Genomic DNA, 15,035 nt, shown 5'->3' with positions numbered 1-15,035 from the left:
TCTCCCTCCCTCCCTCCCTCCCATTATTCTCCTCCCTCCCCTTCCCTCCCTCCTCCTCCTCTGTCTCAGCCTGTAAGGTGGGAATTGGGGAAATCCCAAAGCACTCGAGGAATCCTGCTGTTTTCTGTCTGCCTGTATCTGCCTCAGAAAATGACTTGTCCCCTGCCGCCCCACAACAGTTTGGCCTCAAAGGCAAAATTCAGACTACTGCTGTTGCCTCGACCTGACATGTAAACACCCCCCCCCCCCCCCCACACACACACACACACACACACACACACACACACACACACACACGCACACACACACACTCACTCACTCACCTGTATTGTATAACAGAAGGATAAGAGGCAAAGAATGAATTGATATCATCTCACAATTCCGCACTGAGGCCACTCCCCAACCTCTTCTTTGCCACCGTCTATAACCACTCCCTAAACTTCAGTATCATGCCCCTCGACCCGGTATCGTGTTCAGCTGCCTATCAGGGCCGCGGCAGCTCTCCCACCCTCTCTCATTACCGCTCCTCTTCCAGAAAAGTCTCAGTTAAGCCTATGCTCCAGCATGGCTGCTTTAACCCTTTTCCTGGTTCAGCAGCTCAGCCTGCAAAAGGCCTGTTTAAGTAGACACGAACATGCACACACGCACATGCACACATGCACGTGCAGACACGAGCACACACACACAAGCAAGGACTCACTCCCCCATCCGGCTGGCTGCCATGCCCGTGCCCAGCGCCCGCAGGCCAAGAGCAACCCTCTGTGGAAAAGCTTTTAATTTGATAACAGCGAGAGGACGGAGAAAAGTGGAGCGCAGGGAGACGTAGAATGGGGAAGGTGGTTAGCGGTGGGAGGGTTGGGGTGTCAAGTAATGTCATTAGGCTACGACTGGCTTTAAGGAATCTCCGTTCACAGAGCCCGGAGGCAGATCAATAAAGCAGAGTGTGGAGAACGGCTGCTGGCAGCACTCCCCCTCTGCTACAGGAGCGGCCTGTCTGGAATTAAGACAATTCTGAAATCCCATTTTGGAGAAAGGCTGGGCCTCACTGACAGTGTCCCCACTTACTGAAAATGCTTCGTCCTTTCAAATCTTTTGGTTGGTTTTTCTCTCCCTGATATATTTAGAAGTCATTACAGCACACAATGAGCAATGAACTTCCTTTAAAATTGTTGAAAAATATACAGTATCTCATTTGGTGTGTAATTACCCATTCCAAATGGGTATGAACGTGGCATTTTAAGACACTCTTTGTGAAAGAATAATAAATTGTCTCTTCAAAACCGCAAGTTGCACACATACCAGACACTTACTTTTCCCAGCCAACAAAACACTCGTTCAACAACGGGCTTGTTAATATAATTAAACTTTGCACATCTGCAACCATTTCAGGTCACGCAGTGATGTTTGTTTCTATTGTTAGCACATTGTGTGTGTGTGTGTGTGTGTGTGTGTGTGTGTGTGTGTGTGTGTGTGTGTGTGTGTGTGTGTGTGTGTGTGTGTGTGTGTGTGTGTGTGTGTGTGTGTGTGTGTGTGACTACAGCTTTGCCTAAAGATACACGTGGACAGGGCCAAGCGGGCCTTAATTCCATGGTGGCCTTTTCCACAAACTCGGCTTCTCCTGCGCCGGCCAAATCCAACATGCCCATAATAAGCTACGACACACTGCTCCCTGCTTTGATAAACCAAAACAGTGTGTCAGAAATAGAACTCCAGGGCCACTACTCTTGGCGCAGCAGCAGGGACCCAATAAAGCCTAAATGTCACCCACATTATACATAGCACGATGGGAAGGATCAATCACTCATTGTGTGCCTCCACAGCAAATTAACCTTTAAGTAAATACGTGATGGCGATGCTTAAACACCGAGCTTCGATACATACCTAATAGCTTTTAGCATTTGGAGCCTTCAAGATGAGCACTGGTGCAGCGGTCATCTAAAAGCACGAAAACCTTAACATTTTCCAGGAGTTATCTATACCCAGTCATAACATGGCTGGTCCCACACTCTTTAATATAGTCCTCCAGGCTTCAGAATCCTGCGGGAGTGTTTTACTTATACTTAGCCATCTGTTGCATACGGCCACAGAGCTATCGCAGCTGCCACAGTGTCATAAATAAATACAATTCAATTACAAAATGTTGAATCAATCGCTAACGCTGCGCCAAGAGGCACACAATCTTGCTTTGCATGGAGAATCAATCACAGACTGCACAGGACCCATTACACATGTTTACTCCAGCGACAGATAATGGAAAATAGACCCGAAAAGAAGCTAACCAACACATCAAGGGTGTCAAGAGTTCTTCCAGAAAAAGGAAAGATTCTGCTCCTAAAAGAAGTGAAAATAAACACCATTGTTAAAAACATTGTTTCCCGAGGAATAGAGTTTTAAGTACATATACTTGACATTATCTTCTGCGTAAGTCCTGCACTTAAAAAAACACAAAAAAAAACAGATCACAACAAAGGTGCGCAAGACTCCCATTTCAAATCTTTAGTGGCAGTCTAGCATAATTAATTTTTTTCTTTTTTAATGTTTTGCTTCATCCAACCATCTTTTATTCAATGTGTAGTAGTCGCGGAGTGCAACAATTTGTGCCAGACCAGCAGTCTTTGTCTTTGTGCATTGGAATGGACAAAATCTGTTGCAGATGTGTAGCAATAACAAATTTGCAACACTCACCAGGGTGTTGCTGTGCATATATTGTAAAGAAGGAACCACAATAAATTTAAAGACAGAAGGACCTCATGTGACCCACATACAAGCTGAAGTTTTGTTTTCTAACCTCAGTATGCGAATGAAGAAAGCAGAACATCGAGAAGCCGCTGATTCAAGCATTTTTCTTGAGCCGAATCACCGCCGTCCATCTTCTGTACTGTAAGTTTATTTCTAATTCTTTATGCATCAATTACATGAAGCTTGGAACAGCCTCGTTCAAAGTCAAGTGCTCAGAGGAAAGGTTAAACTTTGTTTGTTTGCACAATGAAAGTCACTCTATTTGTTGGATCAGCACAAAGCCGACAGGCCCGGAAAGACCGGCAGCAGCAGGGCAAAACCAAATAACCGTCCGAAATCGATCGCGAAGGAGATCGATAATAACGGCGACCAGCTTAAACCAAGCACGCCGATCATTCAAAAACCAGGAGGAAATAAAATGGCGAAGAAGATGCACAGACAAATAGGCGCTGTTGAAGATGCTATGCTGAAGATCTGCTGAAATTTAAGTGAGGAGTTCAGATCAGGCACAATCCGTCGGGGGAAAACTGAGCAGGCGGTGCGTCATAGTTGCGGTTTGTTTTCTGACCGTGGTTTTGGTAAACATGGACCAAAGTGCACAGAGACATTTGAAAAACTTAAAAAGATGAGCCGCTATGATATCCTCTACTTCGCATCATGAATATAGCATATGCGATGCAAAAAGCTTTTCATTAAGCTCTGCCATGAGATCACACAGCGAGAAAAACAGCCCGTCTCTTCTTTAAGGAGAAACCTGTCTTTAGCCTCATGCGGATGCACAGTTTGGAACAGGCTTCCATAAGCCAACAACATCTTGCCAAAGATGTGTTTAAATGCTCTCCTGCCCAAGGTACAAGACACTCTATATCTAAATGATGAGTCTGGTGTCAAATTACAAACAATTAAACCTGCCTGCCAAACGGGCTCAGCACTTTTTTGAGGAGGCTTCCTGAGAGCCAAAAGAAGAAATTGGGCTATCTGAGAGGGCAGTGTTGAAACGAAAGGAGCCACAATGTCTCAGAGAGAAAGAAGGGGCTGTAGAAAATAGATATTTTTAACAGTAAACAATGACAAGCAACGTTGGTTGATCAAAAAAAAATAAAAAAGAAGCATAATACGTCTCCTTTAAAGAAATGTCACCAAAACATGATTCGTGTGAGAAGTGGAAAATCAAAATCCCACACCCTGACCTAAATCCCATCCAGCACCTATGGGATGCCACGGAGAGCAAAATGCCAGCTCCACGATGCTGCAGTGTGGAAAATACGAAGGCTTGTCTCCTCACAGCTGTTTCAAGGACAGGCTGATTCCATGGACATAGTGGACATTGTCAAGCGATTTCACAAGCTGGTCGATATCAAACCGCACGGTGAAGCAACGTAATCTCCTGTGAAACAACTGTTGAGTACAATGGAGAAATGTTGCTCTTGTAGATATGTGAGGTACGAGCAGCAGGCGCCCAGTGTGCTTTTTATAGCACATCCACTATGAAGACTCCATCACAGAGAAACACACACAGCCACAAGGATGCAGCAAGCATGGATTGGCCTCCCAGGTGTGTAATTCCCCATTAATGGCAAGCTATAAAGACAAGTCAGCAAATTTAAATGGAAGTAAGGAGCCAGTGAAAGTTGTGTTGGAAGTTACGGGCTGACAGATTTGACCAACAGAGGAAATGTGGCGAGGAAGGTCGTTCCAGCTGTGTTTTTTTTTTTTTTTTTTTTACTTTTTAAATAAATCGTGGAACTGTTTTCCCCCCCTGAGGAACACTAAGGTCGTGAACCTTACAGCTGCATGGATACAGTTAATACAGCAGTCCATGCAAAACTGACAGATAGAAGGACAGATGGACATCAACAGGTCCATCTCCCTTTTCCAGCTGTTGTCAGAGCAGCAGTGGCCCCAAGGCACAATGATTAACGCCTCAGTCAAATGTTACACAAACCAGATGGTAAAGAGAGAAGAGAAGGGCAAAGTCCTTTCTCTACCGCTTAGAAGACACACACACACAGACACACACACACACACACACACAATGCCACTCCGTACATGCCTAATCTTGTGCTCACACACCATGTTTAAGTCATTTTAATAAACATCCTGCCCATAGTTGGAGGAGTTCTTTGCAGAGGGTTTGTAAGTGTACATAAAGCAGCTTCTCCTTCAAAAACACCAGTGTAAAAACACAATTACACAACGGAATTGGTTTTACAACATTACTATCTTTGTGTGCCCAAACCATAAAAGCTTTTTTTTTTTTTTAAAGGGGGGAGCAATCTACCCTGAGCTCTCTGGGAGAGAAAAAAGGAAACATCTATCATCAAGTATTTGAGACAAAAAGCATTCGAACAAAAGAAACATGTAAACTAAATCAATCTTTCCTTCCGCTATTTTAATCATGCCCTCCAAACTTTGGCTGTGATATTCATCAAACTGTCCAAATCAGTTCGCAAACATTTTTTATTTTTTAAACATTCAACAAGGGTGGGCCAGCAAATCCATTAGTGTATCTGTACACACTGCCAATGTGCAAAAAAACAGGCACTTTAACACACATATGGTATGAAACTTTACTGGTAAAAAAAAAAAAGAAGAAAAAAAGGCATCAAAGCACTCACATGCATATTGACTCAAATCATAAGCTGGATCCTTTCACAAAGCACAGAGCATCTCACATATCAAAGGTCTCCATAGCATCCCCCCTTTTGCTTGCGACATGAAAGACAAGACCGTGGTGTCTTATAATGTGCCGTTTCCCCCATTCACACGGGCAAACTTCAAACGGGGGACAACATACGTTGAAACCTTTAACCATCTCATTGGGTTGGTCTGTCCTGCTCGTTTTATTGTGAAATTATCAGCAGGTAGGGGTCCTATAAACAAGTTGGTGCACTGAATGCCTTACCAGATCTGTTCAATTCACTTTCTGGGGCTCCTCCAAGAGTTGAGGGGAGACTGTGAATATGTATTGCGAACATCTGGCCGAGTCCTTATCACCATGGGAAAATGTCGAAGGACAAGTCCATGTTATCCCCCCTTCAGGGCCTGTGCTCGTCTTTTCTACACGTCGACCGTGGTTTTTAGCAGCTTTGCCGAACTGTCAAAAGTAACGCTTCTCATTAACGCGGCATTACAGAAAAGTGATCGGCTCAATTGCCGTCTGTTTGCCACTTTTTTTTCTTTTCTTTTTTTTCATGCGAGCCGGACCTGAGGCTCTTTTCCTTTCAATGCCACACAGCGCCCTCCACAATTCAACCATGTGGGCAGAACTAAGTAAAGTCAGTAAATTAAATCAGGCGAGCAGAGGTTGTGAGAGAGGAACGCAAATAGACGCCGACTGTTGAGCCCTTTGTTTTACGCTCATCAAAAAGAACTCAAGTATGGTTGTTGCTTCTAATGAATAGAAATGTGGTGATGTGCGACAGGTGGCTAAATGTAAACACACTTCAGTGTATGAAATTGGTCAAGTTTCCTTTTGACGTGCACATCAACATCTAGGAATCATCATAGGAAAATCAATGTCAGAACACTTGTGACTCTGTTTGATGCGAGGATTAAACAAAACACAAAACAAGAGGTAGGTGTTCAGAGAAAACCGGATTTTAAGAGACGCAAGTGCTGTGCACAAAAGCAAAGGAAAGACACAGGAGGACGCAAAGCCATCTGCAAAATAAGATGACAGCTGCTTGATTCGAGGTAAAAATGTTTAATGTTTAAAGCAAAATGATGCATCCATATAGGCTGCAAAACAGACATGGACAGACATGGAATATATCCTACTGGCTACATAAAGCTAAGAGACAGTTTTCTTACATTCACAGAGGTTTACTAGAGATGCAGTCAGTGGGAGGAAAAGAGCCATGTATGGGTGGGATGTTCATCCAACACACGGGAATAAAGCAGGTAGTATGCTGTAGCTCTCCATGAGGACAAGTGTCGCATACTTTCACAAACAGGAAAGTATGTGACAGGGCGATATGAATATTTATGTATTTCTAATATAATCCCTTGAAATATGGGCCGTACGTAAATTTGATAGACTGTTTCAGTATTATATTACACACTCAATGTTAATTTGAGCTGATGTTTGAACTTGGCATTGACACAGCGACTGGATTTCCAACCGACGTCAATTCAGTGTTATTTAAATAAAAGTACAGCCTTCGATTCCATCACAAAAACTGACAGATGCTCCACTTGGTTCAAGCTAAGAGAAGAATTTTAGTAATGGAGTCCAGAATCTTTCTTACAACATTACAACACATGGCCCGCACTGTCAGATTAATGGAGGGGAATGCAAATCAGAAGGGAGCTCTTTTGTAATTTTTTTAATTTAAATGTACAAAGATGAGTGAAACAGGGATATATTGTGGAACAAGAGAAACAGAAACATCTGGAGTTCCTGGTGAGTTCAGACATCAGTCAAAGGCAACTTGTGGTGAGAATAAAACCCCACAAGCTGTGCAGCAGTCGGATTCATGTGACAAAGTCACGACTGAAACAAAAAGTTTGAAAACACCTTTGGAGTTCCAAACTAAAATCACAAAGTTCTGAATACTGATGCTTTCACGGTTGATTGGTATGAATAACTGCGATTATAATGAAATTGTCTGAAAGCAGGAAATGTCAAAGTGTGCTTCTGTAATTTTGCCTCATGTTTTACAATGGACAGCAGTATAATAAAACAAAAGCTACTCATGTTTCCATAATTTACTAAATTATTCATCTTTTTTGGGGGGTGGTGGTGGTGGGGGGGGGGGGGGGGGGGCTGCTTTGCAGTTGGCATATTCCATCCATTGTGTGACAGTGTGTTTTAAGTTTGAATGACAGAAATACAGAGCAGCAAATTAGGATTAGAGAGAAAAGCAGTTGGCCACTGGAGAACTGAACCGCTGCCAGTGCACCCACACGCTTTGGCACCGACTCATTTCATGCCAGACTGAAGGGAAGATAGGGAATATTCATGCCTTTAATCAGACAAGATATTAAAAGAACACAGATACAACCCAGATGCCTGAATCCACTATGGCTTCACCCTTCTCGAACCGATCTGAGTCTGGCCTGATCCCGGGTAGCCATCACAAGAGGACAGTAATCCCGACAGGAACTCAGGCATGCACGCCGCCGTATAGCGCCGGCGGAGAAGAATGTGACTCTCACTTCTGTGAAAGCCAACCGGGGCGGAGAGAGAAAGAGGTGCTGGTAAGTTGGTGCATAATTTGAAACACTGAATGAATTGACGGCGGAACAAATGACTTAACTGCATTTTAAATCCACCCATCTTCTAGAGATGGATGGATTTAAACACAAGTCGTGGAGTGCAGATGAGTGTCCAATGCATCACGGGGAAAACAAATGTTTGGAAAACAACAACGGCCATTCAGAAATGACCAATTAACCCTGAATGCAAGTTGTTTTGTCTTTTTTTTTTAATGGGAGAAAAACTAAATGCTCGTAGAAAACCTGGGAAGAACATGCAAACCCAGCGATCGCAACAGTTTTATAGTTGAGAGTCGCTCATAATGCCAATCCAACTTTGTTGTCTGTCCGTGTCCTCGCCATTGTTAATGTTTACAAGCTGACACGTGTGTGGCTTCAATACAAAAAACAGACAGCGCTCAACATGACAACACCGTTTTCAGCATTTCTGCCGTTGCCAGGTAAACGGACATCGTTTCCAAAACGTTGCCGTGAAAGCGAGAAACCTTTCTGCTTTCTCACCTGAAAAGTTGTTGTGTAAACAGAGTCTAAGGTCAACAACCCTAAGAGGTCAGGAATACTGGGAGGTTGAACGACAGCACGCACGATAACAGTGCCGCAGATGTGACATTCCTTGGTGGCAGAGCCGTTGTCATCTTTTCCTTTTAGCTCCAGGCCATTAGGAGAAGCTGTGAGCAGCCTTTCTGCAGCCCAGCTGGCTGTGCTCCACTATTACAGAGATCCTGTTTAGACTCTGACCCTGCAGCCTGCGGAGAGCCGGGGAAAAAGAAAAAAATAACTTCTAAAGCACCTCGGTCTACCATCCACGAGAGATGCAGAAATCAAGACAGGTTGCTTGGCATTCAGGATTCCCCCCCCCGCTGTTAGTGAGTTCTGGTGGTCGAATAACGAGCGTTCCATTTTCACATCCTTCCAGTGTTGGGGCAGGTGTTTCTGACGGGTAGTTGTCATACAACAATGGAAAAAAAACCATGGAAAATGAAAAGAAATTAACCATTTTTCCTTCTACTATCAATGTTTTTTTGATTACCACCCCTCCTCCTGTTTCAACAAATGAACCGACTGTTCTTGCGATGATTAGCACTTGAGGGACACATTCACTTCAGCAGTAAATGCACAAGGTCTAAGTGGTTGGAATATTTGCTTTCAGATAACTACAAAATAAACCCAGCAGATCTGACAAATGAACTCAAGACTAAATTGGGGTTCACACAGAGACAAAGGGAAACAGAAGCAGCCGGCACGTATTCCGTCAATATAAAAGGCACTAGCTCAAATTGCAAGGAAACCCCGAGGCGATTGGGGCAACTTAAGTGTCGGCAAGGTTTCGTCTACTTCATGTGGACAGACGGTGATTAAAAAAAAAAAAAAAAGTGCAAATCTGTTGTTATGATTGGAATAACACGGGCGGACACAACAGCTAGAAAATAACTTTAAAAAAGGGACTGTGATGAGAGCAATATGAGGCAGTGAAGTGGACGTCTGCTGCACTCCTCTGATCTGAGAGACAACCATTGTACAGATCGCATACCTGTGATTGTTCATGGCTACACACGATATCAGAGTGACAGCAGCACACAATGCTTTGAAGAGGACACAGAGCTTAAGGAAAAGAGAGCCACCCCCTCTTTGAAAAAAAAAAAAAAAAAAAAAAAAACCCTCAAACTAAAGCTCTTTAGGCCCTCCTTATTTTTTAGGAAAAGACAGCCAGGAAAGAAAAAAAAAAAGAAGAAAATCACACCCACCACATAATCCAGCACCTGTCTTCAAAAAACATATGCAGGAAGACGAGTGTAATTCATTGAATTGAGGTACACGCGGAGACACAGGAAGCACTCCAACAGGAGATAAACAGCCTACGACTGATTAAAACGGCAAAAGCCTTCAGTCTGCCTAAGTAGCTTGGTGTCCTCGACGGTGGGTGATTATCCTGCGCCTGGCTGTGGGGTATATTAGACTGTCACAGAGCAGTTACAGAACAGCCAGCTGGTCGAGCCACGGCATCCTGGGCGAGGAAGCATTTCTATCACCGTGGAGCAGATGAGCTCTGCACAGAGCAGTGCAAACCCCTCCCGGGGAGGCGTAGAGAAAAGCAGCAAGTGGTAAGAATGTGGCTGCTCTGCGATCAGCCGGTTTAATCACAATGATGGGCTTGGCACCGAGCGTTCGGAGTCAAAGTTCTGGATGACGTTAATGCAAGTTTACGAGCAGGAATCTAGTTGAACTAATACTTAATTCTTGTGAGCAGTGAATTATATAGCAGCACGGGACACAGTTAAACCTATCATTGAACAAAAAAAAAAAAAAGAAGTTTGTGTTAAAATCACACTATTTAAAAGAAGAGCAGAGTCTTTTTCTTTTTTTTTTTTCCCAGGGCAGAAAAATAACTAACTGAAGTGGTCTTTGAGGAGGGGAAAGGGGCCTTTGTGTAACGGCAGAGTCACGGTCATGGTGACAATAAAAGTCCCTCTGTCATGGGTTAGAGCTGTTTAACCTTTTGATCCTGTTCCCTTCTTAATGTGGTATTTGAGCCTTGAAAGCTTCTGGTCTGTCTCAAAAAGAATAGATCCACACAGACAACATTAAAAAACAAAACAAAACAAAAAAAAAACTGGAAACTTTCAGAGCTTAAGGGGTTTACTTGGTACCCAATGTAGTTTACATCCCTCATGGTGTATTCTCCAGATACAACAAGCATTTAAAAAAAAAAAAAAAAGGAAGCTGATAATGCACAACAGCTGGGACAGAATCAAACCACTGGCACCCTTTTTTCAGTTGTTTTGTGCGCTTCAAGTCAAAATATGCAACTATAACAGAAGGATTTAAAAATAATAATACCGGTAATGTATTGACAGTGGAGTATTGAGTGACTTGACTCAAAATGTGGGGGACCCAGGTCTGAGTTCCTGGTTGAGGATAGAAAGAGTGTCAGGTGTAAAAAAAAACTAACAAAAAAAAACCCAGCAGAGTCAGCAGTGCAAGACATTTGCTGTGGCTGTAAATAACAATATATTTACAGCAATTACTAGTGAAGTGTGAAGAACTAATGAATCCCAGATGGACTTATAAGTAAAAACTGTGGGCAAGTTAAAGCCTCCAGACAGAAGTATGGCTCGCTTTTCAGGTTTTTATTATGAAGCTCATCCAAATTGTAGTGTTGAAGCGCCTGTGCGACTTCAGTTTAACAATTGTATGATTGCTTGTAGATTACTCTATCGTTTCAAGTGTTTTAAAATATTATGCGATGTGTTTGTGTTTCAGCATTTTGTGCTGAATGTTGTCATGAATAGAAGCTCGGTAAATAATATGTACTATCATCATCATGGCAGTGATAAAAAAAAAAAAAAAAAAAAAAAACTATGCTTGTCCAAAATGGGGGGAAAAAAAAAAAAGTCATTTTCTTTTAGCTTTATCGTACCACTACAGATGAAAGTTTGGGAGTAAAGTAAACAACGTTCAAAGTAAACAAAAGTACAACTATTTTGTCAACAGAGTCCAGTCTAAATAAACAACAGGTGATGCTGTTTATCTGGAGTTCGTGAACCCAGGCGCGCAGAAAGAAAGAAAAAAAAATAAAACGCGGAAAATACGCAGCGACAGAAAGAGAAATCAAAAAAACAACATTACCGTAAAAGCGTGTCCGCAGTCAATGCCACTACCAGCTGAGCGAGTTTGAAAGCAACTTTGCAAACGGGGGTGTCCTCAAACGCCGCCGCCGCCGCCGCCTCCTCCTCCTCCTCCTCCTCCTCCTCCTCCCCGCTGGACATTCATGCGTCAAAACAGCGGGGATCTCTCCAACACAGCGCCAAATGCGTAAAAGCGGAACGCGCCGGGCCGTGAGTGCTGACCGAGGAGGAGGGGAGGAGAAGAGGGAAGGGGGGGGGGGGGGGGGGTGTCTCGGTGGGTAAGCCTGTAAAGTTATTGCCACCATGGCACTTGGCAGCACATCAGCGTGCATGCAAGGAGCCTGGTGGTTAAGAGGCTGCAGGCAGCGACGCAGAGTGGAAAAACTTCCAGAAAGCACCACGCTGCTGCTGCTGTTGCGCTGCTGCGCTGCTGCCGTCGCCGCCGTTAGACGCCCGGCCGACCGGCCGGACGATCGCACACACCTTCAGACACCGCAGGCTCAAAAAGCACCACGGCGGGACTCTCCGTCCCAGGTAAACCGATAAATCGCAGCCTCCTCGGACGGCTCCAAAGCAGGCGAGACTTGGCGGCGGATGGGTCACATTTCCCCAGCCCCGTTGTCTGCGGTGTCGACGCGGTCAAGCGTCGCCAAGCAGCCACGTACAATAAACCGAGTAATAAGTTTCAACACGTTACACTTGGATTACAACGGAAAGGTCTGTTGATTAAAGAAATAGATATATTTAAAGAATAAAAAAAGAATGAATAGGAAGAAAACTTCACCTTAAGTTATGTGGACCTCCTGGAAATCCATGCAGCAACTTGCTCTCTCTGTCGACGTTCCGCTGTTGCCCAACTTGTGGAGAGTGAACCAGCCCGAGTACCAGCTGAGAGCTCGAGGCAAGCTGGAGGACGGCACTTGCGACTGCTTCCGGTCGGGACTTTCATAATAAACACCACAAACGAGCAACACTTAAAAAAACAACCCACAATGCTAAACACGTTAAAAAACGAATTAATAACTCGTTAATAATGGGCTTGAACAAAGTAAGTAACATTATTGGAGAGGAACCAAATTCGTTATTGTGCAGGTCAAGTGTTTTGGGTTTTTTTTCATACATTTTGGAAGTGGAATATGTGTTATTGTTTTAAAGGATGTCACATTTTAAACATACCGATGAAAATTTTGAGAGGCACTTACAAGGTAACGAGGGGCAGAGCTAATAATGAATACTTTTTCTGACTTGTCATCAGATATGAACATTTTGCGATTTTTTTTTTCCACGTCTGTTGAATTTTCCAATGAATTTTTTGCATTAATACTATTAATTTTGTATTTTTCCAGTATTAAACACGGCATCTTTAGATAAGCAACCTTAAAAGAACTTATGTATATATGTATAGTTTTTATTTGGTGTCCTTTGTAGTGGACAGCAGGCTGAGTTATTAATACCATTTTACTATTTTTAGGATAACTCAGAAAAACATATTTGCCCAATTTTATTTTCCAAGAAATTATGATTATATCCACAATTTCAAAGTCACCCTTTCATTTGGGCTTCTCAATTTTAAAATATTGACAGTGACCATCAATGTTTCTTGTTATTATATATTCTATTACAAAATATTCAAAAGATCAAAAACGAAAAGATCAAAACAAAAAGAAATCATACAATAGGATACATGGATCAAGAGAAATCATGACAGTAGTCAACATCGTATTAACCATGGCTTACCTCTCAAACACAGGCAATTCACACACTGCACTTTCTAATGTCTAATACTCGTCTCTGTGTGCAATATACATTATTCAGTTATTTAGATATTCTGTGCAATAATAACAATCCCTGCGATCCACAATACCACGGTGTCACCCCTCTAATGATAACATACCTTTGTTGTAAACGTTGGACGTCATAGGAGCATTATGATGCTTTATATGCGGTGAAGATGCATTATATGCAGTGAAGATGTAAAAAAAAAAAAAAAGATTTCTTCTCACTTAGCGTTGAAATCTTTTTTTTTTTTGTCTTTCCTCATCAGTGTAACCAGATTTTGCAGACAGTCCATTCTTCAAACTTGGAATTACCCAGCAAGGTAAATTAAGCATGAAACTCAAATCTCTGAACAATTCAGCCTTGCAAATGCAAAACTATGCAAAAAAAACAAACATTTTCATCTTGTTAACCAGAGCAATGTTTCCACTCACAGCTACCTATTTTCACTGTGATAGAAACACAATGCTCAAATCAACTGAAGCATATCTTATGAAATACTTTAGGCAGTGTATACATTATTGCACAAAACTTTCAGACACTACCAATGTTTGGATGCTGGCTCATTAGATTACCGTCAGAGAGTCATTTTGATCAGCAACGAAGAGGGTTGAGTATAAAAAAAAAAAAAAAAAACCCAGACAGCCACAGCCATAAGGAATGATCTTCAGTGACAAGAAGAACAAGGAGCCCAACAACAGATTGGTGCAGTCGACAGGGAGCACTCATTTCAATATCAGTTGAGTCAGTGTGGGATTACATGAAGGGGGCAGAAACAACAGAGGGAACCTCAATCCACAGAAGAACTGTGGCAAGTTCTCCAACAAGCTTTCAACAATCTGCCTGTCGTCTTCCTTCAGAAAGACGTCGCCAAGTGCACCGAGCAGGATGATGATGATTTTAAAGCAGGGAGTGGTCAACAAAAATTGGATTCAGTTATTATCAGTTTGGTTTGTACGGTGAGTTAAACTTGTGTTCGTTTTTAATTTCAATTAAAAAAAGACAACATTTGTTTCTACTGACACTGGGCTTCTGAAAACAATGTTTCGCCTTCAGAATGAGTGACTCCAGATTATCATAGCAGCTGTTTTCTACGTTACATCCAAAACAAGACGAAAGATATATGTGTGGATCATTACTTTCCAGGGTGGTACAGTGGTGTAGTGGTTAGCACTCTCACTTGGCAGGTTGTCTGTGCGGAATCTGGACATTGGACCCTTTGTCTAGGCGAGTTTTCTACTCCAGTTTCCGACCATTCATGCATTTGATCCAAATTGGTGATTTTGGTGTGAATGTGAGCGTGTGTGCCATGCGTTGAACCGTAAAGCTGGCCAACTCCAGCCGAAGTTGGGCAAAAACGATACAGAAGAAGGACGGATATTACTTTCTACACGCCAGTATGCAAATGGTAGTTTATTGTTCTGGTTCCTTTCGAGCGTGGGAGGCACTGCGAGAGGAGGGAGACGTGGACGCTCATGAAAATCTGCGCGCCCTGCTCTCTGTCGAAAAGAAACCCAACACTCAAGGCCACTGAGACCAATTTGGAGAATGCCAAATAGTCAGCAGTACATCGTCTCACAGATTTTTGGGCTCCCCGCATTGCAGCATAATACAAACAGTTGCAGGTTTCTACATGATGCTATTACAAAATCTCATAACTCTCTGAGAGCCAGC

At 42.9% G+C, this 15,035-nt stretch overlaps 1 protein-coding gene across 2 annotated transcripts in view; it reads right to left on the bottom strand.

The window, feature by feature from the left end:
- The window catches only part of LOC308136327 (solute carrier family 45 member 3), a 33,591-nt gene extending 21,132 nt beyond the window's left edge, over positions 1-12,459 (bottom strand). The window contains exon 1 of one of the 2 annotated variants that reach the window (XM_080504641.1): positions 12,370-12,459. The gene's annotated coding sequence lies outside the window, so the exon portion shown is untranslated. Of the gene's footprint in view, positions 1-11,586; positions 11,668-12,369 lie in introns of those variants that run through there. The other variant, XM_080504642.1, reaches the window with a different exon arrangement.
- Between the last annotated feature and the right edge of the window lie 2,576 nt (positions 12,460-15,035).

Source organism: Blennius ocellaris, assembly GCF_963422515.1.
Source record: "Blennius ocellaris genome assembly, chromosome: 11".
NCBI classification, from domain to species: domain Eukaryota; kingdom Metazoa; phylum Chordata; class Actinopteri; order Blenniiformes; family Blenniidae; genus Blennius; species Blennius ocellaris.
The sequence above is the reverse complement of the archived record's forward strand: the minus strand, read 5'-3'. Positions and strand labels throughout refer to the sequence as shown.